General features: G+C 41.1%; 9 non-coding genes and 19 pseudogenes across 9 annotated transcripts; all 28 read right to left on the minus strand.

Moving 5' to 3' along the window:
- Window positions 1–802: 802 nt before the first annotated feature.
- On the minus strand, window positions 803–913 carry LOC125002635 (annotated as a pseudogene).
- Window positions 914–1226: 313 nt separating this feature from the next.
- On the minus strand, window positions 1227–1344 carry LOC125002000 (annotated as a pseudogene).
- Window positions 1345–1445: 101 nt separating this feature from the next.
- On the minus strand, window positions 1446–1564 carry LOC125001649 (annotated as a pseudogene).
- A 101-nt stretch (window positions 1565–1665) lies between these two features.
- Window positions 1666–1784, minus strand: LOC125002229 (annotated as a pseudogene).
- A 101-nt stretch (window positions 1785–1885) lies between these two features.
- On the minus strand, window positions 1886–2008 carry LOC125002031 (annotated as a pseudogene).
- Window positions 2009–2109: 101 nt separating this feature from the next.
- On the minus strand, window positions 2110–2228 carry LOC125003338. The gene has a single exon (XR_007112195.1). It is a non-coding gene; the product is annotated as a 5S ribosomal RNA (ribosomal RNA).
- Window positions 2229–2329: 101 nt separating this feature from the next.
- Window positions 2330–2448, minus strand: LOC125002172 (annotated as a pseudogene).
- Window positions 2449–2762: 314 nt separating this feature from the next.
- On the minus strand, window positions 2763–2881 carry LOC125003252. The gene has a single exon (XR_007112113.1). It is a non-coding gene; the product is annotated as a 5S ribosomal RNA (ribosomal RNA).
- Window positions 2882–3192: 311 nt separating this feature from the next.
- On the minus strand, window positions 3193–3301 carry LOC125002433 (annotated as a pseudogene).
- A 100-nt stretch (window positions 3302–3401) lies between these two features.
- Window positions 3402–3520, minus strand: LOC125001845. The gene has a single exon (XR_007111727.1). It is a non-coding gene; the product is annotated as a 5S ribosomal RNA (ribosomal RNA).
- A 101-nt stretch (window positions 3521–3621) lies between these two features.
- Window positions 3622–3740, minus strand: LOC125003170. Its single transcript, XR_007112036.1, has one exon. It is a non-coding gene; the product is annotated as a 5S ribosomal RNA (ribosomal RNA).
- A 101-nt stretch (window positions 3741–3841) lies between these two features.
- On the minus strand, window positions 3842–3960 carry LOC125001915 (annotated as a pseudogene).
- A 103-nt stretch (window positions 3961–4063) lies between these two features.
- LOC125002340 lies at window positions 4064–4182 on the minus strand. The gene has a single exon (XR_007111773.1). It is a non-coding gene; the product is annotated as a 5S ribosomal RNA (ribosomal RNA).
- A 101-nt stretch (window positions 4183–4283) lies between these two features.
- LOC125002210 lies at window positions 4284–4402 on the minus strand (annotated as a pseudogene).
- A 101-nt stretch (window positions 4403–4503) lies between these two features.
- LOC125001448 lies at window positions 4504–4622 on the minus strand (annotated as a pseudogene).
- Window positions 4623–4723: 101 nt separating this feature from the next.
- LOC125002566 lies at window positions 4724–4842 on the minus strand. Its single transcript, XR_007111795.1, has one exon. It is a non-coding gene; the product is annotated as a 5S ribosomal RNA (ribosomal RNA).
- Window positions 4843–6134: 1292 nt separating this feature from the next.
- On the minus strand, window positions 6135–6253 carry LOC125001936 (annotated as a pseudogene).
- A 13948-nt stretch (window positions 6254–20201) lies between these two features.
- On the minus strand, window positions 20202–20320 carry LOC125001879 (annotated as a pseudogene).
- Window positions 20321–20421: 101 nt separating this feature from the next.
- Window positions 20422–20540, minus strand: LOC125001545 (annotated as a pseudogene).
- Window positions 20541–22837: 2297 nt separating this feature from the next.
- On the minus strand, window positions 22838–22956 carry LOC125001607 (annotated as a pseudogene).
- A 101-nt stretch (window positions 22957–23057) lies between these two features.
- Window positions 23058–23176, minus strand: LOC125003065. The gene has a single exon (XR_007111934.1). It is a non-coding gene; the product is annotated as a 5S ribosomal RNA (ribosomal RNA).
- Window positions 23177–23277: 101 nt separating this feature from the next.
- LOC125003229 lies at window positions 23278–23396 on the minus strand. Its single transcript, XR_007112091.1, has one exon. It is a non-coding gene; the product is annotated as a 5S ribosomal RNA (ribosomal RNA).
- Window positions 23397–23497: 101 nt separating this feature from the next.
- LOC125002969 lies at window positions 23498–23606 on the minus strand (annotated as a pseudogene).
- A 526-nt stretch (window positions 23607–24132) lies between these two features.
- LOC125001985 lies at window positions 24133–24251 on the minus strand (annotated as a pseudogene).
- Window positions 24252–24353: 102 nt separating this feature from the next.
- Window positions 24354–24471, minus strand: LOC125001885 (annotated as a pseudogene).
- A 101-nt stretch (window positions 24472–24572) lies between these two features.
- Window positions 24573–24691, minus strand: LOC125001601 (annotated as a pseudogene).
- Window positions 24692–24791: 100 nt separating this feature from the next.
- On the minus strand, window positions 24792–24910 carry LOC125001613 (annotated as a pseudogene).
- A 101-nt stretch (window positions 24911–25011) lies between these two features.
- On the minus strand, window positions 25012–25130 carry LOC125003059. Its single transcript, XR_007111928.1, has one exon. It is a non-coding gene; the product is annotated as a 5S ribosomal RNA (ribosomal RNA).
- Between the last annotated feature and the right edge of the window lie 146 nt (window positions 25131–25276).

A 25276-nucleotide genomic window follows, 5' to 3' on the forward strand; every position in this document is an offset into this window, starting at 1 on the left:
GTTCCGTACATGCTCACGCACATACAAAAGAAACGATGGATGAAACAGGGCGATGACGTCATGGGATGTCTTCCTTTGATGATGTCCTCAATTGTTTTCCTTTGATGATGATGTCATGAAATGTTTTCCTTTGATCTTGATGGCATAGAATCTTTGACTTTGATCTTATTGAAAGTTTGTTTTATACAAACCTAGGTGGGTCCGTAGATTCTGTTAGACTTTCAAACTGAAAGCAAGCGAGACAAGCAAACACGGGCGTCTTACGAGGTGGTATGGTGTCAGTCACAAAAGCGGTACATATAAGTGGTCAAAATCAATATTGCATGTATTATGATGATGGAAATGTTCCTGTGTCCCCTGATGAAAATGAAAAGCTTACAGCACCTGGTATTCCCTTTCAGCCTCCCATTCAAGTACAAACCACGCCGGACCCTGCTAAACTTCCGAGATCAGATGACACTGGGTGTGTTCAGTGTGGAATGCCCTTAAGCCATTGTGTCAGTCACAAAAGAAGTATATATAAGTGGTCAAAATGATCATTGCATGTATTTTGATGATGTAAATGTTACCATTTCTCCTGATGAAAATGAAAAGCTGACAAAACCTGGTATTGTAAGGCGGTCTCCCGTCCAAGCACTAACCAGGCCCGACCGTGCTTAGCTTCCGAGATCAGCCGTGTTCAGGTTGGTATGGCCGTAAGCAATGTCAAACATCACGAAAGCAGCATATATAAGTGGTCAAAATGATCATTTCATGTATTTTGATGATGTAAATGTTACCATGTCTCCTGATGAAAATGAAAAGCTTACAGCACCTGATATTCCCAGGCGGTCTCCCATCCAAGTACTAACCAGGCCCTTAGCTTCCGAGATCAGATGAGATCAGGCGTGTTCAGGGTGGCATGGCCGTAAGCGGTGGTTACTGTCACTAAAGCAGTATATATAAGTGGTCAAAATGATCATTGCATGTATTTTGATGATGTAAATGTTACCATGTCTCCTGATGAAAATGAAAGGCTTACAGCAGCTAGTATTCCCAGGCGGTCTCCCATCCAAGTACTAACAAGGCTCTTAGCTTCCGAGATCAAATGAGATCAGGCGTGTTCAGGGTGGTATGGCAGTAAGCAATAGTAACTGTCACAAACGCAGTATATATAAGTGGTCGAAATGATCATTGCATGTATTTTGATGATGTAAATGTTACCATGTCTCCTGATGAAAATGAAAGGCTTACAGCACCTAGTATTCCAGGCGGTCTCCCATCCAAGTACTAACCAGGCCAGAATGTGCTTAGCTTCCGAGATCAGACGAGATCGGTCGTGTTCAGGTTAGTATGGCCGTAAGCAATTGTAACTGTCACAAACGCAGTATATATAAGTGCTCAAAATGATCATTGCATGTATTTTGATGATATAAATGTTACCATGTCTCCTGATGAGAATGAAAAGCTTACACCACCTGGTATTCCCAGGCGGTCTCCCATCCAAGAACTAACCAGGCCCTACACTGCTTGGCTTCCGAGATCAAACGAGATCAGGCGTGTTCAGGGTGGTATGGCAGTAAGCAATGGCAACTGTCACAAACGCAGTATATATAAGTGCTCATAATCATGATTGCATGTATTTTGATGATGTAAATGTTACCATGTCTCCTGATGAAAATGAAAAGCTTACAGCACCTGGTATTCCCAGGCTGTCTCCAATCCAAGTACTAACCAGGCCCGACCGTGCTTAGCTTCCGAAATCAGACAACATCGGGCGTGGTCAGGTTAGTATGGCCGTAAGCAATGTCAAATGTAACTAAAAAAGTATATATAAGTGCTCAAAATCATCATTGCATGTATTTTGATGATGTAAATGTTACCATGTCTCCTGATGAAAATGAAAGGCTTACAGCACCCACCTAGTATTCCCAGGCGGTCTCCAAGCCAAGTACTAACCAGGCCCGACACTGCTTAACTTCGGAGATCAAATGAGATCAGGCGTTTTCAGGGTGGTATGGCCGTAAGTAACATTAACTGTCACAAACGCAGTATATATAAGTGGTCAAAATCATCATTGCATGTATTTTGATGATGTAAATGTTACCATGTCTCCTGATGAGAATGAAAAGCTTACAGCACCTGGTATTCCCAGGCGGTCTCCCATCCAAGTACTAACCAGGCCCTACACTGTTTAGCTTCTGAGATCAGACAAGATCAGGCGTGTTCAGGATGTTATGGCCGTAAGCAATGGTGACTGTCACAAACGTAGTATATATAAGTGGTCAAAATCATCATAGCATGTATTTTGATGATGTAAATGTTACCATGTCTCCTGATGAAAATGAAAGGCTTACAGCATCTAGTATTTACAGGCGGTCTCCCATCCAAGTACTAACCAGGCCCTACACTGCATAGCTTTCGAGATCAGACGAGATCGGGCGTGTTCAGGTTGGTATGGCCGTAAGCAATGTCAAATGTCACTAAAGCAGTATATATAAGTGATCAAAATGATCATTGCATGTATTTTGATGATGTAAATGTTACCATGTCTCCTGATGAGAATGAAAAGCTAACAGCACCTGGTATTCCCAGGCGGTTTCCCATCCAAGTACTAACCAGGACCTTAGCTTCCGAGAGCAGATGAGATCACGCGTGGTTCAGGGTGGTATGACCGTAAGCAATGGTAACTGTCACAAACGCAGTATATATAAGTGATCAAAATGATCATTGCATGTAATTTGATGATGTAAATGTTACCATGTCTCCTGATGAGAATGAAAAGCTTACAACACCTGGTATTCCCAGGCGGTCCTCCATCCAAGTACTAATCAGGCCCGACCATGCTTCGCTTCCGAGATCAGACGAGATCGGGCGTGTTCAGTGTGGTATGGCCGTAAGCAACGTTAACTGTCACAAACGCAGTATATATAAGTGGTCAAAATGATCATTGCATGTATTTTGATGATGTAAATGTTACCATGTCTCCTGATGAAAATGAAAAGCTGACTGCACCTGGTATACCCAGGCAGTCTCCCATCCAAGTACTAACCAGGCCCGTCCATGCTTAGCTTCCGAGATCAGGATTGTTCAGGTTGGTATGGCCGTAAGCCATGGTAACTGTCACAAACGCAGCATATATAAGTGCTCAAAATCATCATTTCATGTATTTTGATGATGTAAATGTTACCATGTCTCCTGATGAAAATGAAAAGCTTACAGCACCTAGTATTCCCAGGCGGTCTCCCATCCAAGTACTAACCAGGCCCGACCGTGCTTAGCTTCCGAGATCAGACGTGTTCAGGTAGGTATGGCCGTAAGCAATGTCAAATGTCACTAAATCAGTATATATAAGTGCTCAAAATCATCATTGCATGTTTTTGATGATGTAAATGTTACCATGTTTCCTGATGAGAATGAAAAGCTTACAGCACCTGGTATTCCAAGGCGGTCTCCCATCCAAGTACTAACCAGGCCCGACCGTGCTTAGCTTCCGAGATCAGACGAGATCGGGCGCGTTCAGGTTGGTATGGCCGTAAGCAATGTCAAATGTCACTAAAGCAGTATATATAAGTGATCAAAATAATCATTGCATGTATTTTGATGATGTAAATGTTACCATGTCTCCTGATGAGAATGAAAAGCTTACAGCACCTGGTATTCCCAGGCGGTCTCCCATCCAAGTACTAACCAGGCCCGACCGTGCTTGGCTTCCGAGATCAGACGGGATCGGGCGCGTTCAGGTTGGTATGGCCGTAAGCAATGTCAAATGTCACTAAAGCAGTATATATAAGTGGTCAAAATGATCATTGCATGTATTTTGATGACGTAAATGTTACCATGTCTCCTGATGAGAATGAAAAGCTTACAGCACCTGGTATTCCCAGGCGGTCTCCCATCCAAGTACTAACCAGGCCAAACACTGCTTAACTTCCGACATCAAACGAGATGAGGCATGTTCAGGGTGGTATGGCCGTAAGCAATGGTAACTGTCACAAACGCAGTATATATATAAGTGGTCAAAATCATCATTGCATGTATTTTGATGATGTAAATGTTACCATGTCTCCTGATGAGAATGAAAAGCTTACAGCACCTGGTATTCCCAGGCGGTCTCCCATCCAAGTACTAACCAGGCCATACCATGCTTAGCTTCCGAGATCAGACGAGATCAGGCGTGTTCAGGGTGGTATGGCCGTAAGCAATGGTAACAGTCACAAACGCAGTATATATAAGTGGTCAAAATCATCATTGCATGTATTTTGATGATGTAAATGTGACCATGTCTCCTGATGAAAATGAAAGGCTTACAACACCTAGTATTCCCAGGCGGTCTCCTATCCAAGTCCTAACCAGGCCCGACCGTGCTTAGCTTCCGAGATCAGACAAGATCGGGCGTGTTCAGGTTAGTATGGCCGTAAGCAATGTCAAATGTCACTAAAGCAGTATATATAAGTGATCAAAATCATCATTGCATGTATTTTGATGATGTAAATGTTACCATGTCTCCTGATGAGAATGAAAAGCTTACAGCACCTGGTATTCCCAGGCGGTCTCCCATCCAAGTACTAACCAGGCCCGACACTGCTTGGCTTACGAGATCAGACGAGATCGGTCGTGTTCAGGTTGGTATGGCCGTAAGCAATGTCAAATGTCACTAAAGAAGTATATGTAAGTGGTCAAAATGATCATTGCATGTATTTTGATGATGTAAATGTTACCATGTCTCCTGATGAAAATGAAAAGCTTACAGCACCTGGTATTCCCAGGCGGTCTCCCATCCAAGTACCAACCAGGCCCCACCGTGCTTAGCTTCCGAGATCAGACGAGATCGGGCGTGTTCAGGTTGGTATGGCCGTAAGCAATCTCAAACATCACGAAAGCAGCATATATAAGTGGTCAAAATGATCATTTCATGTATTTTGATGATGTAAATGTTACCATGTCTCCTGATGAAAATGGTAACAAATTCAAAGCCGCCCTCTCTGAGGAAAGATTGCACTTTCAGGCAATTTCCCAGAGTGCTCCCTACTGAGATATTCAGCTCTTATGCTGTTTTGTTGGTTGCCATTGATGCTTGTTATTCGGGAAATGTTTTGTAAAACTTTGGACGAAAATCAATGAACCATGCTCTATTCAAGTGTGTTCGTTGTCTTGCTTGCAGTCAATTTGTAACTCTGAGAAGCACTAAAGAATGTACAGATCCACAGAGGCTTGTATAAAACAAACTTTCAGTAAGATCAAAGGCAAAGATTCTATGCCATCATGGCCAAAGGAAAAGATTTGATGAAAGGACAGAATTCTATGACATCATGAAGGAAAACATTCTATGGCACATTCTATGTAAATTTTGTGAGGAGTGCGCTAGGAAGAGAGAGTGTGGGAAAGATTTTCCAAATTTCTTCTGTTTTCTGTGATCATTTTCTTTTCTCTCACTCTGGTTGTGTTTTCATTTAGGTTCCTCGATCAAAGTTTTCATTAACACCTTTCAGTCTTGAGTGTCACATAGTGAGATCTATAAGACTGCCGTCCGATGGTACTATTGATATGATAATATATGTCGTCAGATTTTGGCATGAGCAACCAAAATCACCACTACCACTCTTCTACCAACTGTATCAGTATTAGTAATAAATAGTAGTAGATGTAATTATTTTTGTACCTTTAACATATTTACTTTTATATAGTTTCCTCCTTTGGTTTTGGTGTGTTTTATCATGTTGCATTGTCTGTAAAACCTTCATTTCTCCACGGGGAATAACGTAAAATAGTCCTGCCTTATCTCTAATTCAAGATTCAAGTGATTCAGTACATCTAATGACAACTAACTGGGGTCTTTTTTATTTTCATAGATCACTCTTTTATACATGTCTCATAAAAAGTCCAGCATTAGAGCATAAACACTCAAATATGTTAAGGTTGACTCTTCAGCTATAGTTGTAGTTGTACAACTATTTAACGCTGTACCAGTTGGCAGCATCACAACGTGCTAAACCGGTTAGCCTGTTCCAAGACAAACAGAAAACTTACAGCAATAAAAATGACAACACAACTACAGCCGGTAAAACTGTTCTTAATTGCTTGCCTAGGTAAACAAAGGTTAAATAAAAATAATGATGATGTAAATGTTACCATGTCTCCTGATGAGAATGAAAAGGTTACAGCACCTGGTATTCCCAGGCGGTCTCCCATCCAAGTACTAACCAGGCCCTACGCTGCTTAGCTTCCGAGATCAGACGAGAACAGCCGTGTTCAGGGTGGTTTGGCCGAAAGCAATGGTAACTGTCACAAACGCAGTATATATAAGTGGTCAAAATCATCATTGCATGTATTTTTTTTTTTGAGCTGAAGCTTCTACAATGATACAGTCTGCCAGGAAGTAGAGTCAGAATGTAACAGGTAGATATGAATCAGAGAGAAAAACAAGGCGACCCGGTCCAACCAGGGTTTGGGTGTGATTTGTGTTTAAACTGAACACTGCCTGAGATTGGCTTATCGTGAAAGGCCCACTGCACCTTAGCCAATCATCATCACTTATGCGGACGTCGCAGCCGTTTCAGCATGTCAATTTCAGCATATCAATTTCAACTTTTGCCTGTCTGAAAATTGCCGGATGGCTCTTGTTGACTTTGACGGCGACTTTCTCGTTGCTTTTTGCAGCATTTGGTAACAAATTCAAAGCCGCCCTCTCTGAGGAAAGATTGCACTTTCAGGCAATTTCCCAGAGTGCTCCCTACTGAGATATTTAGCTCTTTTGCTGTTTTGTTGGTTGCCATTGATGCTTGTTATTCGGGAAATGTTTTGTAAAACTTTGGACGAAAATCAATGAACCATGCTCTATTCAAGTGTGTTCCTTGTCTTGCTTGCAGTCAATTTGTAACTGTGAGAAGCACTAAAGAATGTACAGATCCACAGAGGCTTGTATAAAACAAACTTTCAGTAAGATCAAAGGCAAAGATTCTATGCCATCATGGCCAAAGGAAAAGATTTGATGAAAGGACAGAATTCTATGACATCATGAAGGAAAACATTCTATGGCACATTCTATGTAAATTTTGTGAGGAGTGCGCTAGGAAGAGAGAGTGTGGGAAAGATTTTCCAAATTTCTTCTGTTTTCTGTGATCATTTTCTTTTCTCTCACTCTGGTTGTGTTTTCATTTAGGTTCCTCGATCAAAGTTTTCATTAACACCTTTCAATCTTGAGTGTCACATAGTGAGATCTATAACACTGCCGTCTGATGGTACTATTGATATGATAATATATGTCGTCAGATTTTGGCATGAGCAACCAAAATCACCACTACCACTCTTCACCAACGTACAGTATTAGTAATAAATAGTAGTAGATGTAATTATTTTTGTACCTTAACTTTTTTACTTTTAAATTTTTCTCCCCTTTTTGGTTTTTTGGTTTGTTTTTCATTTTGCATTGTCTGTAAAACCTTCATTTCCCCCCACGGGGAATAACGTAAAATAGCCCCTGCCTTATCTCTAATTCAAGATTCAAGTGATTCAGTACACAAAGACAACTAACTGGGGTCTTTTTTATTTTCATAATCACTCTTTTTACATGTCTAAAAAAATCCCTTAGAGCATAAACATTTTAAAAAAGAAGGGTGGCGGGTTCGCTATAGTTTTTATTTGTCAACTATTTTAACACTGTACCAATCGAGCACCCAAAACGGGAAACCACCTCGACTTTAAGGGTTTGCTGTATTGACGAAAGAAAGGCAAAAACAGAAAAAATTTAATAATACTTAATCATTGTGTAGTAAACCCCACAAGTAGCGCTGTAATGGGTTCCAGCTAACCATTTGTCCCTCAGGGGGAAATACGATAAAAGAATCAGCCGCAATGAAAAAACTACACGTGACACAAACTTTTTTTATTATACAATTGGATGAGGCTTAAAAAAACCCAAATTACACATGTTTAGGGAGATGTTTGGTCAATTTTTTGTATATTTTTTTTCCCGGCACCTACATGCGCTAACAGGAGTAACTTTACTCCCTAGTTCCGGGCATGCCCGCACATCAAAAGAAACGTGGATGAAACAGGGCGATGCCCGTCAGGATTCTTCCTTTGTGATGCCTAAATTGTTTACTTTGATGATGAGTCATGAAATTTTTTCCCTTTTGATCTGAGGCATAAATCTTTGCCTTCATTACATCATCACATTAATTACTGCTTTAGGAATTTTACATTGCTTACGGCCAACCCAACCTGAAGACCCGATCTCGTCTGTTTCCCAAGTACTTCATCTTTGCATTATTTTGATGAGAAATTTACCAGGTCCCTGATGAAATAAAAAGCTTACAGCATGGTATTCCCAGTGGCTCCCATCCAAGTACAACCCCGGGCCGGACATGCTTAGCGTCCGGATCAGACGAGATCAGCGTGTTCAGGGTGGTATGGCCGTAAGCAACGTCAAATGCACAAAAGCATAATATAAGTGGTAAAAAAATCATCATTGCATTTTTTTGATGAGTAAATGTTCCCCATGTCTCCTTATGGAATAAAAAGCTTTGAGCAATGGTATTCCCCGGCGGTCTCCCACCAAGTACTAACCAGGCCCGCCCCGGGCTTAGCTTCCGAGATCAGATAGATCACGCGTGTTCGGGTGTAGGGCCGTAAGCAATGTAACTTTCACAAACGCAAATATTAGGGTCAAAATGTCATTGCTGTATTTTGATTAGGTTAATGTTCCCATGTCTCCTATGAAAATGAAAGGCTTACAGCCCTATATTCCTAGGCGGTTCCCTCCAAGTATAAACAGGCCCGACCGCGCTTGTTTCCGAGATCAATAAAATCGGGCGTGTTTCGGTTGGGATGGCCGTAAGCAATGTAAAATGTCCTAAAACAGTATATATAAGTGGTCAAGGTGATCATTGCATGAATTTTGATGATGTAAATGTTACCATGTCTCATGTGGAAGGGAAAACTTACAGCACCTCGTTTTCCCCCAGGCGGTCTCCCACCCCAAGTACTAACCAGGCCCTACACTGCTTAGTTTCCGAGATCGAACGAGATCGGGCGTGTTCTGGGGGTAGGGCCATAAGCAAAGGTGACTGCAAAACGCAGTATATATAAGTTCAAAATCATCATTGCATGTGTTTTGATGTGAAAATGTTCCATGTCTCCTGATAAAAAAGAAAAGCTTACACACCTGGTTTTCCCCAGGGGGTCTCCCCACCCAAAAGTACTAATAGGCCCGCCCATGCTTAGCTTCCGAGATCAAGGGAAAACGGACTTGTTTTTTCAGGTTGGTAGGCCGTAAGCAACGAAAAATGTAAAAGCGTTATAAAGTGTCAAAATGATCATTGCATGTATTTTGATGATGTAAATTTTACCAGTCCCTGATGGAAAAAAAAGTTTAGAGAAAACTGGTATTCCCAGGCGGTTCCCATCCAATACTAACCAGGCCCAAACCGTGCTTAGCTTCCGAGATCAGACGAGATCACGTGTTTTCAGGTGGTATGGCCGTAAGCAATGGAACTGTCACAAACGCAGTATATATAATGGTCAAAATATCATTGATGTATTTTGTGATGTAAAGTTACCCATGTCTCCTGAGAAAATAAAAGGCTTACAGCACCTGCTTCCCCAGGGGGGTCTCCCCCCAAGTACTATCCGGCCCTACATGCTTAGCTTCCGAATCAGACTGTTCAGGATTTTATGGCCGAAAGAAAGGGTGGCGTCACAAACGCAGTATATAAAAGTGGTAAAAATACATTGCATGTATTTTGATGAGTAAATGTTATCATGTGCCCCGATAAAAAATAAAGGTTTACAGCATTAGAAATTACAGGCGGTCTCCCATCCAATTACAACCAGGCCCGACACGCTTACTTTGGAGACTCAAATGAGTCGGGCGCGTTCAGGATGTTATGGCCGAAACAACGTTAACTGTCACAAACGCAGTATTATAAGTGACAAAATGATATTGCAGTATTTTGAGATTAAATTTTACCATGTCTCCTGATAAAAATGAAAAGCTTACAGCCCCTGGTATTCCCGGGGCGGTTTCCCCCAAAGTACTAACCAGGGCCCTTAGTTTCCCAGATAAATGAGACAGGCGTGTTCAGGGTGGTAGGCCGTAAGCATGGTAACTGTCACAAACCCGAAAATATTTGGATCAAAATGATCTTTTATGTATTTTGTGGTAAAATTTACCATGTCTCCTGATAAAATGAAAGGCTTACAGCCCCCACTTTCCCAGGCTCTCCCATCCAAGTACACCCAGCCCCTACACTGCTTGTTTCCGAGATCAGACAGATCAGGCGTGTTGAGGATGTTATGGCCGTAAGCAACGGGGCGTCACAAACGCAGTATAATAAGTGGTAAAAAATCATCATTGCAGATTTTGATGAGTAAATGTTCCCATGTGCCCCCGAAAAAAAATAAAAGGTTTTACAGCATCTAGTATTCACGGGCTGTCTCCCTCCAAGTACAACCAGGCCCACCTGCTTAACTTTGGGACCAAATGAGATCAGGGCGTTCGGGATGTTATGTCCGTAAGCAACATTAACTGTCACAAAACCCGAGTATATATAATTTAAAAAATAAACATTGCATTTTTTTGTGATGTAAATTTTACCATGTCTCCTGATAGAATGAAAAGTTTTACAGAAAACTGGTATTCCCAGGGGGTTTTCCCCCATCCAAGTACTAACCGGGGCCCTTTAGCTTCCAGATCAATGAGATCAGGGGGTGTTCGGGTGGTAGGCCGTAACAATGGTAACTGTCACAAACCAGTATAATATGTGATCAAAATGACATTGCATGTATTTTGATGAGGTAAAAATGTTTCCCAGTTCCTGGAAAATGAAAGCTTACAGCACCTAGTATTCCTAGGCGGTCCCCATCCAAGTACTAAACAGGCCCGACCGTGCTTAGTTTCCGAATCAATAAATCGGCCGTGTTCAGGTTAGGAGGCCCGTAAGCAATGTCAAATGTCACTAAAGCAGTATTAAAAGTGGTAAAGGGTATCTTTGCATTATTTTGATGATGTAAATGTTACCTGTCTCATGATGAGAATAAAAAGTTTTACAGCAACGGTATTCCCAGGGGGGTTTCCCATCCAATACTAACCAGGCCCGACCGGCTTAGTTTTCCGAGATCGGCCGGTTTCGGTTGGTAGGCCGAAGCAATGTCAAACATCACGAAAGCAGCATTTAAAAGTGTTCAAAATGATCATTTCTGTATTTTGATGATGAAAATGTCCAAAAGTTCCTGTAAAAATGAAAAGTTTACAGCCCGGGAAAATTCCCAGGGGGGTTTCTCCCCATCCAAGTACTAACCAGGGCCCGACACGCTGGCTTCCGAGATCAAACGGACAGGCGTTTCTTTTTTTTTTTTTTCTTTTTATTAGTCTTCAATCAAAAATTTACACGTCACGTAAACTTTTGCACTAATCAGAAAAGAAACAAACCTTCAAGTTCTCAAGAATGATCAAAAAAAAATAAACAATCAAACTAAATAAAAAGACAAATCCAACTCTCACCAATTCAAAAAAACTTCTCCCTTTTCGCCATCACAAATAAACTTTTTCCCCACTCATAAAAAAAATTCTCTACCTCCTCTCCCCCCAACTTGCAGTTCGTTCAATATCCTTTTCATTATTGTTTTTAAAAAAATTTTTAATTTGTACATTTCTCCCTTCAAAATACATAAATTCCTTCTATATACAACCCCCAAATTTGGGCAGGGCTAAAAGTGAGTTAATTAACCAAAAATTCACATCTTTTCTTTTTAAAGAAACCAAACAAAAGACTTCCTCCACCCCCCCTTTTCAGCTCTGACCCAAGTCCCCAATGTTCCTCAAAAGTTTTTTCGGGAAATCAAAAAAAACAACTAACTCAAAACAATCTAAAAAAAAGTGAAAAAAACTCTCATGGCCACTTTACATACATACACATTGCACTTACAGCATATTTATTTTATGAAACACCACTTTCGATAATTCTGTTAGTTTTATAAGGAAAATCGTTTATTTTCACACCTATACTTTTTATTTTTTATTTTCCCCATTAAACCATATCTTTTTAACATCCAAATCATTGAACACGCCAGCCAAACTTTCCTGCTGCTGGCTCTTTTTTTCACATCACTTTTTAACCTTTCAAAACCCTTTTAAACTTCAATTTTCAAAAGGCTTTTTTCCTTTTTAAAATCACATACATTTTGGTGACGCTTGTTTTGCTTAATCACACAGTCTCTTTTAAAATTTTGTCCTTTCCAGAGGTATATACTTTAACCCCGGCTCATAATTCGGCTGACTTTTTCTTTGTTTTCCCATACCATCAAACATTCAAGAATCATAAATACAATTCTTCTAAAAAACCCCCGGGATGCCTCAAAAAATAATATCCTTGACTTTTTTAATTTTGCCACCATGAATTTGGTCATACAGACTTTTATTATTATTTTTAAATTTCTCATTGAGAAACAAGGGTGGGGTTAACAAAACATTGCAACCCATCACACTCAATTCTACTTTTGGTAAAATTTTCCTCCACGCTTCAAACACCTCCCTGAAAAACTTGGGATTTAACTGTCATTTTTTTTTAAAAACCCCATAAACAAACCTAGTCACCTATCCCCCCACTTCATCCACATTTTTCCCTTTAAAAAAACCCTTCCACCATATTCAATCCACGCTCCATGTATTTTTGGATCGTTCTTACTTTTATTGCCGTTTTTTTTTTTTCCCAAATCAATGAGCTTCACCCCACCCTCTCCTTTTTTCCCTATAAAAAAGTTTTTTGGGGCAATTTTAAACCCCTTTCCCCCCCCCATAAAAAGCCCAAAAAATGTTTTGTTTAACCATTCAAACCCACTCTGGCATGTCTAACACCCTCACAATACCAAATGAAATAACAAATTATTCACCACCTCACTTTTCCTTTCGTTTAAGTTTTCTCCCCCCCATATGTACTACGTTTTTATTTTATTAATCACTCCAGTCCATGTCTCACCCTTTGCCTCTTTCTTGCCACCCCCAGACACACCCCAAAAAACCCCTTTCATGATTTCTCCCCCACCTTTAAGCCCATTTTCATCCTCTTATATCCCCAAATGTCATGACCTGATTTAGTTTTGTTGATTTTGGCTCCTGATGCCCGCCCCATTTTTTTTTCTATTATCTGTAGCCCCCTTTTTTCAACTGTTGTTGTCCCTCCCGAAATAGTTGTGTGTCTGCATATTGATTGATGACACAGGTCCCTCCATAGGGCAACTGAACACCTTTCACCTCCTGGGTCAGTTTTTGATCAGCATCCCCGGGGGCTCAACAACTATTGCTACAGAGTGCTACAGGGGACATCCTGTCTCATGATCTCTCCACATCGAAAAGGTTTGTCAAGACCCCCGTTTATTTTCACTCGGCTTTTGGCACTGTCAACGCCTTTTTTAAACCCATCCCACCACCCCTTCCCCGAACCCAACTTTCTCCAGTCTCTAAACAGGAATCTGTGGTCTATCTAAAAGCCTTATTCCAATCTTTCCCCCCACTACCCCCCCTTTCCCCCATCCTCTTTCGTGTTCTTTTGAATCTCTGATTGTGGCTATTTTTTGCTATGTCTTTCCGGGTATGTGTAACTCTGCTGTTCTGTACTAGTTCCCTACATCCCTTCATCCTATTTGCCAGGCTTTATTAGTACTTATAATCTGTATTTAGAAAACAATTGGCCTGTAGTTTTCCAAATCTAACCTACTTCCTTTCTTTTGTTATTATTGCTATTACACCCTCCCCCATCCTATTTCTGCATTGCCCCTGTTCTTTCCATCCCCTTGAATACATCTACCGAATTTGCGCTAACTCATTTTTTTTTACGTTTGTAAACCATTCGTCCCCATCCCCTCAATTCCTGGACCTTTCCACTTTTTAACCCCTAGGCCTTTATCACCCCCTTCTCATTTAAGTCTCTATCACACCCTTCCCCATCCTCTTCACTCAGTTTCCTTTCTACCTTTCCATCACTTCATCTATCTTCCTTTACTAGTCCCCTTTCTTATAGAGATCCCCATAAAATTCTTGTCCCTTTCCAGAAATCTCCACATAAAACTACTTTTCTCCGTTTTTGTCATTAATTTCCTTTATGTATTTCTATTCTGTTTTCTTTTCTCTAACCCCAAAAAAAAATCCTGTGCACCTTTCACCTTCTAATCATATTTTTTCTTTACTTCTCAGAACGTCCTCTACATTTCTCCGTCCAAACCTCTCTAACTTCACTTTGCCCCAAATAATTGTTTATATTATAACCCTCCTCATTTCTGCTCTACTTAACTCTCCTTCAATTTTTGTTTTAAGGGGTTTTCCCCCTTCATCATTTCCCTTTTCTTTTCTTTCTAATCTAATATAATTTGTTTTTAATTAAAGTTTTTATCTTCCCCCTCGTTTTCCCCTATGCTGTCGCTAGCCTGTCATTTTCTTTTTACCTCCCCTTCCCTATTCTCTCATCTAGCAAATCCATAATCTGTATTTGTATCCCTTCTTCAATTTAAACCTGCGTTTTAATATCCACATCCCTCCCCTATCTCTTCTTTTTTCCACCTTAATTCGAAACTGACCCCCCTCATGGTCACGAAGCTATTTCCTTTTATGCCTTATTTTTTTCGATGTCCCAATAATCTACTTTGCCCAACACCAAATCTATTCACTTTGTTTTAGAACCCCCTCTCTCATCCCCCCTCCTTGTGTATTCTCTCTTCCTGAGTTCTCTTCTCTCCTGCTCTAAAAAGGGGGGGTTTTCTTTCATCAGCTCGGAAAGCATGTTTTCCGATCTTTTCCCCTCTAAATTCAAATCCCTACCTACATCTAACGACTAATTTTTATATTTAAGTCCCCAACTATAATACACTTCCCCGCGATTATATTTTTAAGTTCTCTAAAAATGCAACCTTATCTTTTTCTATATTTGGAAGAAAATATTTATTAATCTGAATTCTATTTCTCTAATTTAAATTCTATCACCAAAATTTTCCCTGTCTCATCTCTTTACCTCTTTTATGTCTTTGCAACGTCCTTTTTAAACATTTTTGCTACCCCCCCCTTCTTTCTAGCCCCATTATTTTTAAAATATTAGCTCCCCTCCATTCCTCTCTCATTTTTTTAAATATGTCCTCGTCCCAATTAGTTTCTTGAATACATAAAATCGCTGCGGTATGCAAATAATAGCTCTTTTATTTTTCTCTTATTTTTACCCATTTGCGTTAATAGGGTTATTTTGGCCAGAGAGCAAAAATGAATTAAAAAGAAACCAAAAAGTAAAATTTAAACCAAAACTAACAAACACAACCGGATTTCGGTCCTTTTCGCTCCTCTCTTGCTTTGTCTTTTTCCGCCTTCCGCTTTGTGAGAATCTTTGAAAGATCTTTGTCAAGTTGGTTGCCGTTCCTTCCCCTCTTTCATGCCATTTAATCGTCCTCGGTCCCTTTTCTTCTTCTCCTTTCCTTGTTTGGCGCAGGGTTTCGGTTTCTCTCCACCCCTCCATTTGCGTTCTTTTTTTCCGCTCCACGGTGTTTTCCCCCTCCCCCGACATCCTTTTTTCCCCCAGTTTTCGGAAACCTCCTCTTCCTCGATCCCCCTGTCCTCCTCACCCCTTTTCTAGGACCTCTGTTTGACCTTGGCCCCTTCGCCGTGGGTTGTTGCGTCCGTTTCTTCCTCCACTTCCTCACCCATCTCCCTCCCCCCGTCCTTTTCCCCGGGGCACTCCCCCCCTGCTAGTGGCCACTCTCTCCGCACCGAAACATTGAACTCCGGGGGATTCTCTTAAGATGTTTCCCAGCTTGATGCATTTTTTTGCACACTTGGATTTGTCTATCGTGGACACAAAGGAAATATCCACCCCCTCAAGTTTCAAAATTTTGTGGAGTATGGCCGATCTGCTTTCTCTTTAATCGGACCTTTAAAAAACTCGGCCGTCGGCAATGTCTTGCCCGGCCACACACGGCGTTTAAATTTCCGCAGTGGCCGGACCCCCCATTAAATTTGTTTTCCATGATCGTGCTCAGAGAGAAAAAGGAGAAAAACAAGGCGACCCGGTCCAACCAGGGGTTTTGGGGGTTATTTGTGTTTAAACTGAACATGCCTGAGATTGGCTTTCGTGAAAGGCCTACTGCACCTTGCCAACATCATCCCTATGCGGACGTCCAGCTGTTTCAGCATTCAATTTCAGGATTCAATTTCAACTTTTGCCTGTCTGAAAAATTTCCGGACGGGTCTTTTTGACTTTGGGCGCTGACTTTCTCGTTGGTTTTTTTTTCAGCATTTGGGAAAAAAAAATTCAAAGCTGCCCTCTTGAGGAAAGATTGCACTTTCAGGCAATTTTCCCCGAGTGCTCCCTACGGATTTTAGCTCTTTTTGCGTTTTTTTTGGTTTTCCATTGATGCTTGTTATTCGGGAAATGTTTTTTAAAAAATTTGGGCGAAAATCAATGAACCAGCTCTATTCAATGTGTTTCCTTGTCTTGCTTGCAGTCAATTTGAACTCTGGAACACTAAAGAAGACAGATCCCCCCAAGGCTTGTATAAAACAAACTTTTCAGTAAGATCAAAGGCAAAGATTTTTATGCCATATGGCCAAAGGAAAAGATTTGATGAAAGGACAGAAAATTTTATGACACATGAAGGAAAACTTCTATGGCCAAATTTTTGTAATTTTGTGAGGAGTGCGATAGGAAAAAGGGGAGGTGGGGAAAAATTTTTTCCCAAATTTCTTCTGTTTTCTGTGATAATTTTCTTTTTTCTCACTCTGGTTGTGTTTTTATTTGGTTCCTCGATCAAAGTTTTCATTAACACCTTTCAATCTTGAGTGTCACATATGAGATCTATAACACGCCGTCCCCATGGTTTCTATTGTATGATAATAATGTCTCAGATTTTTGGGATAGCAAACCCAAAAACACCACTAAAACCCCCTTTTTACCAAAGTATCAGTATATTAATAAATGTAAGATGTAATTATTTTGTACCCTTTAACATATTTACTTTTATATAGTTTCTCTCCTTTGGTTTGGTTTGTTTTTATTTTTCATTGTTTTGTAAAACCCTTTATTTCTCCACGGGGAATAACTAAAAAAGTCCTGCCTTATCTCTAATTCAAGTTCAAGTCATCCAGTACACTAATAACAAAATAACTGGGGGCTTTTTTATTTTCATAATCACTCTTTTTTACATGTCTCATAAAAAGTCCACATAGAGCATAAACACTCAAATTGTTAAGTTACTCTTGGGTATAGTTGAGTTGTACAACTATTTTTCGCTGTACCGTTCGCACACACAAAGCAAACCCGGTTAGCCTGTTCCAAGACAAACAGTAAACTTACAGCAATAAAAAGACAACAAATACACCGGGGAAAACTGTTCTTAATTGCTTGCCTAGGAAACAAAGGTTAAAAAAAAATAAAATACTAACAACATACAACACATTTTGACACATTGAAATTTGGCCCTTAGCACGTTAACTTAGCCCCCAGTTAGTCCCCACTCCACCCTATGCTAACGACCACGTTATCTCCCCCCTGGGCCCCGTTTTATTTCGGCGCATTCAAAATTGTGACAACAGCAAATTGATCAAAATACAAGCAATGTTTGGGAAAACCCCTTTTTTTAAAATTTCAATGACAAATCTGCCCGGGCCACGTCGGCTACCCCTCAACGATGGGGTTTGCTGATTTGCCCCCAAAGAAACCCCAAAAAAAAAATCATTTACATAATACTTTTTCATTGTGTAAAAGCCACAAGTAGCGCTGTTAAAAGGTTCCGCTAGACCATTTTGTACCTCAGAAGGAAATACGATAAAGAATCAGCCGCCAGATTAAACTACACGTGACACAAACATATTGATTATACAAGTGGATGGGCTTAAACAAACCTTTACACACAGTTATGGGAAAAATGTTGGCCTAATTATTGTGGTTGTTTTCCCGGCCCCCGTACAGACGCACGTGCGACTACTGCGCGCACATGGACAAAAAGTTACATCCATAGTAGTTTGTGCATGCTCCCACATACAAAAAAAACATGGGTGAAACAGGCGAGGACGCTGGGAGTCTTCCCTTTGAGATGTCCCCAAAAGTTTTCCTTTGATAGATCTGAAATGTTTTCCTTTTATCATGAGGCTAGAAAACTTTTCCTTTTACTTTTGAAAGTTTTTTTATACAAACCTAGGGGGGTCCTAATTCTGTTAGACTTTCAAAAATGAAATCAGGCTGGTCAGGGGGGGTATTGGGGCCGTAAGCAAACCTTAACGTCACAAACGCAGTATAAAAATGGTCAAATCTATTGTAGTATTTTTATGATGTAAATTTTTCCCTTTCCCCTGAGAGAAGAAAACTTAAAGCCCCGGATTCACAGGCGGGCTCCCCTTCAAGTACTAACCAGGGCGCCAGCTTAGCTTCCGAGATCCGACGTGTTTTGGGGTATGGCCAAAAGCAATGGTAACGTCACAAACGCAGTATATATAAGTGGTCAAAAACACATTGCATGTAATTTGATGAGTAAATGTGACCATGTCTCCTGATGAAAATGAAACTTACAGCACCAGTATTTCCCCGGGGGGTTCCTATCCAAGTCCTAACCAGGGCCCCACCGTGCTTAGCTTTCCCAGATCAGACAAATCGGGCGGTTCAGGGGGTAGCCAAAAGCAAAGGTAACGTCACAAACGCATAATATAAGTGGTCAAAATATCTTGCTTTTATTTTGAGATGTAAATGTGACCCCTGTCTCCTGATGAAAATGAAAGGCTTACACACCTAGTATTTCCCGGGGGCTCCTATCAATCCCAACCAGGCCCCCCACCGGCTTAGCTTCCGAATAACAAAATCGGGGGGTGTTCAGGTTATATGGCCTAAGCAATGCAAAAGTACTAAAGCAGTATATAAAAGTGATCAAAATGATCATTGATGTATTTTGATGATGAAATGTTACCAAGTTCCCGAAGAAAATGAAAGGCTTACAGCACCTGGTATTTCCCGGCGGGGCTCCCATCCCAAGGAGAACCAGGGCCCCAGCTGCATATTTCCGAGAACAGAGAATCAGGCGTTTCAAGGGGGGATGGCCGTAAGCAAAAGTTAACTGCACAAACGCAGTATAAATTTTAAATGGTCAAATTCATCATTTCCTGTATTTTGTTTATGTAAATGTTACCCTGTCTACTGATGAAAAAGAAAGGGTTTTCGACCTAGTTTTCCCAGGCTTTTCTCCCTCCAAGTACTAACCAGGTCCGCCGTGCTTAGCTTCCGAGATCAGACCGTTTCAGGTGGTATGGCCGTAACAAAGTCAAATTCACTAAATCGTATATATAAGTGCTCAAAATCATCATTGATTTTTTGAAGATGTAAAAAAGTTTCCTGTCCCCCTGATGAGAATGAAAAGTTACAACACCGGTATTCCCAGGCGGTTCCCCCATCCAAGTTACTAACCAGGCCCGACCGTGTTAGCTTCCGAGATCAAAAGGATCGGGGCCCTTCAGGGTTTGGATGGCCCTAAGCAATGTCAAAGTCCTAAAGCAGTATAATAAGTGATCAAAATGAACGCATGTATTTTTTATGATGTAAAAAGTTACCTGTCTCCTGATGAAATGAAAAGCTTACCACCTGGTATTCCCAGGCGGTCTCCCATCCAAGACAACCCGGCCCGCCGTGCTTAGCTTCCGAGTCAGACGAGATCGGGCACGTTCAGGTTGGGAAGGCCGAGCATGTCAAAAAAGTCAAAAGCATATAAAAAGTGCTCAAAAAAATCATGCATGTATTTTGATGACAAAAATGTTACCATGTCTCCTATGAAAATGAAAAGCTTACAGCACCTGGTATTCCCGGCGGTCCCCATCCAAGTAAGACCAGGCCAAACACTGCTTTAAATTCGAGATCAGAGGAGATCAGGGGTTCAGGGTGGAAAGGGCCCTAAGCAATGTTAACGGTCACAAACGCAGTTATAAAAAGGGTCAAAATCCTTGTATGTATTTTGATAAAGTAAATGTTACCATTCTCCTGATGAGAATAAAAGCTTTCGCACCCCGGGATTCCCAGGGGGCTCCCATCCAAGACTAACCAGGCCCGTCCATGCTTACTTTTCCCAGATCGAAAGGATCGGGCTTTTTTCAGGTTTTGGGATGTCAGTAAGCAACGTCAAATGTCACTAAAGCAGTTATATAAGTGACAAAAAGATCATTGCATGTTTTTGAGGGTGTAAAGTTACCCTGGTTTCCCGATGGAAGAAAAAGCTTACAGCACCTGGTATTCCCAGGCGGTCTCCCATCCAAGTACTAACCAGGCTTGACCGTGCTTAGCTTCTGAGATCAGACGAGATCGGGCGTGTTCAGGGTGGTTTGGGCGTAAGCAATGGTAACTGTCACAAACGCAGTATATATAAGTGGTCAAAATCATCATTGCATGTATTTTGATGATGTAAATGTGACCATGTCTCCTGATGAAAATGAAAGGCTTACAGCACCTAGTATTCCCAGGCGGTCTCCTATCCAAGTCCTAACCAGGCCCGACCTTGCTTAGCTTCCGAGATCAGACAAGATCGGGCGTGTTCAGGGTGGTATGGCCGTAAGCAACGTTAACTGTCACAAACGCAGTATATATAAGTGGTCAAAATCATCATTGCATGTATTTTTGTTTTTGAGCTGAAGCTTCTACAATGATACAGTCTGCCAGGAAGTAGAGTCAGAATGTAACAGGTAGATATGAATCAGAGAGAAAAACAAGGCGACCCGGTCCAACCAGGGTTTGGGTGTTATTTGTGTTTAAACTGAACACTGCCTGAGATTGGCTTATCGTGAAAGGCCTACTGCACCTTAGCCAATCATCATCACCTATGCGGACGTCGCAGCTGTTTCAGCATGTCAATTTCAGCATATCAATTTCAACTTTTGCCTGTCTGAAAATTGCCGGACGGCTCTTGTTGACTTTGACGCCGACTTTCTCGTTGGTTTTTGCAGCATTTGGTAACAAATTCAAAGCTGCCCTCTCTGAGGAAAGATTGCACTTTCAGGCAATTTCCCAGAGTGCTCCCTACTGAGATATTTAGCTCTTTTGCTGTTTTGTTTGTTGCCATTGATGCTTGTTATTCGGGAAATGTTTTGTAAAACTTTGGACGAAAATCAATGAACCATGCTCTATTCAAGTGTGTTCCTTGTTCTTGCTTGCAGTCAATTTGTAACTCTGAGAAGCACTAAAGAATGTACAGATCCACAGAGGCTTGTATAAAACAAACTTTCAGTAAGATCAAAGCCAAAGATTCTATGCCATCATGGCCAAAGGAAAAGATTTGATGAAATCATCAAAGGACAGAATTCTATGACATCATGAAGGAAAACATTCTATGGCACATTCTATGTAAATTTTGTGAGGAGTGCGATAGGAAGAGAGAGTGTGGGAAAGATTTTCCAAATTTCTTCTGTTTTCTGTGATAATTTTCTTTTTCTCTCACTCTGGTTGTGTTTTCATTTAGGTTCCTCGATCAAAGTTTTCATTAACACCTTTCAATCTTGAGTGTCACATAGTGAGATCTATAACACTGCCGTCCGATGGTACTATTGATATGATAATATATGTCGTCAGATTTTGGCATGAGCAACCAAAATCACCACTACCACTCTTCTACCAACTGTATCAGTATTAGTAATAAATAGTAGTAGATGTAATTATTTTTGTACCTTTAACATATTTACTTTTATATAGTTTCTCTCCTTTGGTTTTGGTTTGTTTTATCATTTTGCATTGTCTGTAAAACCTTCATTTCTCCATGGGGAATAACGTAAAATAGTCCTGCCTTATCTCTAATTCAAGATTCAAGTGATTCAGTACATCTAATGACAACTAACTGGGGTCTTTTTTATTTTCATAGATCACTCTTTTATACATGTCTCATAAAAAGTCCAGCATTAGAGCATAAACACTTAAATAAGAAGGGTGGCTGTTCGACTATAGTTGTAGTTGTACAACTATTTAACACTGTACCAGATCGCAGCATCACAACGGGCTACCACCTCAGACGTTAGGGTTTGCTGTATTGCCCGAAAGAAACGCAAAAAAGAACTAATTTACATAATACTTACATCATTGTGTAGTAAAGCCACAAGTAGCGCTGTTAATAGGTTCCAGCTAGACCATTATGTACCTCAGAAGGAAATACGATAAAGAATCAGCCGCACATGATTAAACTACACGTGACACAAACATATTGATTATACAATGTGGATGAGGCTTAAACAAACCTTTACACACAGTTATGGGAGCATGTTGGTCTAATTCTTGTGTGTTGTTTTCGCGCACGTACAGACGCACGTGCGACTACATGCGCGCACATGGAGTAACGTTACATCCATACTTAGTTCCGTGCATGCTCACGCACATACAAAAGAAACGATGGATGAAACAGGGCGGTGACGTCATGGGATGTCTTCCTTTGATGATGTCCTCAATTGTTTTCCTTTGATGATGATGTCATGAAATGTTTTCCTTTGATCATGATGGCATAGAATCATTGCCTTTGATCTTATTGAAAGTTTGTTTTATACAAACCTAGGTAGGTCCGTAGATTCTGTTAGACTTTCAAACTGAAAGCAAGCGAGACAAGCAAACACGGGCGTCTTACGAGGTGGTATGGTGTCAGTCACAAAAGCGGTACATATAAGTGGTCAAAATCAATATTGCATGTATTATGATGATGGAAATGTTCCTGTGTCCCCTGATGAAAATGAAAGGCTTACAGGACCAGGGCGTGTTCAGGTTGGTATGGCCGTAAGCAATGTCAAACATCACTAAAGCAGTATATATAAGTGGTCAAAATGATCATTGCATGTATTTTGATGATGTAAATGTTACCATGTCTCCTGATGAAAATGAAAAGCTTACAGCACCTGGTATTCCCAGGCGGTCTCCCATCCAAGTACTAACCAGGCCCTACAATACTTAGCTTCCGAGATCAGACGAGATCAGACATGTTCAGGGTGGTATGGTCGTAAGCGACGTTAACTGTCACAAACGCAGAATATATAAGTGGTCAAAATGATCATTGCATGTATTTTGATGATGTAAATGTTACCATGTCTCCTGATGAAAATGAAAAGCTTACAGCACCTGGTACTCCCAGGCGGTCTCCCATCCAAGTACTAACCAGGCCCAACACTGCTTGGCTTCCGAGATCAAACTAGATCAGGTGTGTTCAGGGTGGTATGGCCGTAAGCAACGTTAACTGTCACAAACGCAGTATATATAAGTGGTCAAAATCATCATTGCATGTATTTTGATGATGTAAATGTCACCATGTCTCCTGATGAGAATGAAAAGCTTACAGCACCTAGTATTCCCAGGCGGTCTCCCATCCAAGTACTAACCAGGCCCGACCATGCTGAGCTTCCGAGATCAGACGAGATCGGGCTTGTTCAGGGTGGTATGGCCGTAAGCAACGGTAACTGTCACAAACGCAGTATATATAAGTGGTCAAAATGATCATTTCATGTATTTTGATGATGTAAATGTTACCATGTATCCTGATGAGAATGAAAGGCTTACAGCACGTAGTATTCCCAGGCGGTCTCCCATCCAAGTACTAACCAGGCCCGACCGTGCTTAGCTTCCGAGATCAGACGTGTTCAGGTTCGTATGGCCGTAAGCAATGTCAAAAATCACTAAAGCAGCATATATAAGTGGTCAAAATGATCATTGTATGTATTTTGATGATGTAAATGTTACCATGTCTCCTGATGAAATGAAAAGCTTACAGCACCTGGTATTCCCAGGCGGTCTCCCATCCAAGTACTAACCGCGCCCTTAGCTTCCGAGATCAGACGAGATCGGGCTTGTTGAGGTTGGTATGGCCGTATGCAACGTCAAATGTCACTAAAGCAGTATATATATAAGTGATCAAAATCATCATTGCATGTATTTTGATGATATAAATGTTACCATGTCTCCTGATGAGAATGAAAAGTTTACAGCGCCTGGTATCTCCAGGCGGTCTCCCATCCAAGTACTAACCAGGCCCTTAGCTTCCGAGATCAGACGAGATCGGGATTGTTCAGGTTGGTATGGCCGTAAGCAAAGTCAAATGTTTCTAACGCAGTATATATAAGTGGTCAAAATGATCATTGCATGTATTTTGATGATGTAAATGTTACCATGTCTCCTGATGAGAATGAAAAGCTTACAGCACCTGGTATTCCCAGGCGGTCTCCCATCCAAATACTAACCAGGCCCGACCATGCTTAGCTTCCGAGATCAGACGAGAACAGCCGTGTTCAGGTTGGTATGGCAGTAAGCAACGTCAAATGTCACTAAAGCAGTATATATAAGTTATCAAAAATGATCATTGCATGTATTTTGATGATGTAAATGTTACCATGTCTCCTGATGAAAATTAAAGGCTTACAGCACCTAGTATTTCCAGGCGGTCTCCCATCCAAGTACTAACCAGGCCTGACATGCTTAGCTTCCGAGACCAGACGAGATCGGGCGCGTTTAGGTTGGTGTGGCCGTAAGCAATGTCAAATGTCACTAAAGCAGTATATATAAGTGGTCAAAATGATCATTGCATGTATTTTGATGACGTAAATGTTACCATGTCCCTGATGAGAATGAGAGAGCTTACAGCACCTGGTATTCCCAGGCGGTCTCCCATCCAAGTACTGACCAGGCCAAACACTGCTTAACTTCCAACATCAAACGAGATCAGGCGTGTTCAGGGTGGTATGGCCGTAAGCAACGCTAACGGTCACAAACGCAGTATATATAAGTGGTCAAATCATCATTGTATGTATTTTGATGATGTAAATGTTACCATGTCTCCTGATGAGAATGAAAAGCTTACAGCACCTGGTATTCCCAGGCGGTCTCCCATCCAAGTACTAACCAGGCCCGTCCATTCTTAGCTTCCGAGATCAGACGAGATCGGGCTTGTTCAGGTTGGTATGGCAGTAAGCAACGTCAAATGTCACTAAAGCAGTATATATAAGTGATCAAAATGATCATTGCATGTATTTTGATGATGTAAATGTTACCATGTCTCCTGATGAGAATGAAAAGCTTACAGCACCTGTTATTCCCAGGCGGTCTCCCATCCAAGTACTAACCAGGCCCGAGCATGCTTAGCTTCCGAGATCAGACGAGATCAGGCGTGTTCAGGGTGGTATGGCCGTAAGCAATTGTAACGGTCACAAACGCAGTATATATAAGTGGTCAAAATCATCATTGCATGTATTTTGATGATGTAAATGTTACCATGTCTCCTGATGAGAATGAAAAGCTTACAGCACCTGGTATTCCCAGGCGGTCTCCCATCCAAGTAC

The sequence above is a fragment of the Mugil cephalus genome, chromosome 23, assembly GCF_022458985.1.
Source record: "Mugil cephalus isolate CIBA_MC_2020 chromosome 23, CIBA_Mcephalus_1.1, whole genome shotgun sequence".
NCBI lineage: Eukaryota > Metazoa > Chordata > Actinopteri > Mugiliformes > Mugilidae > Mugil > Mugil cephalus.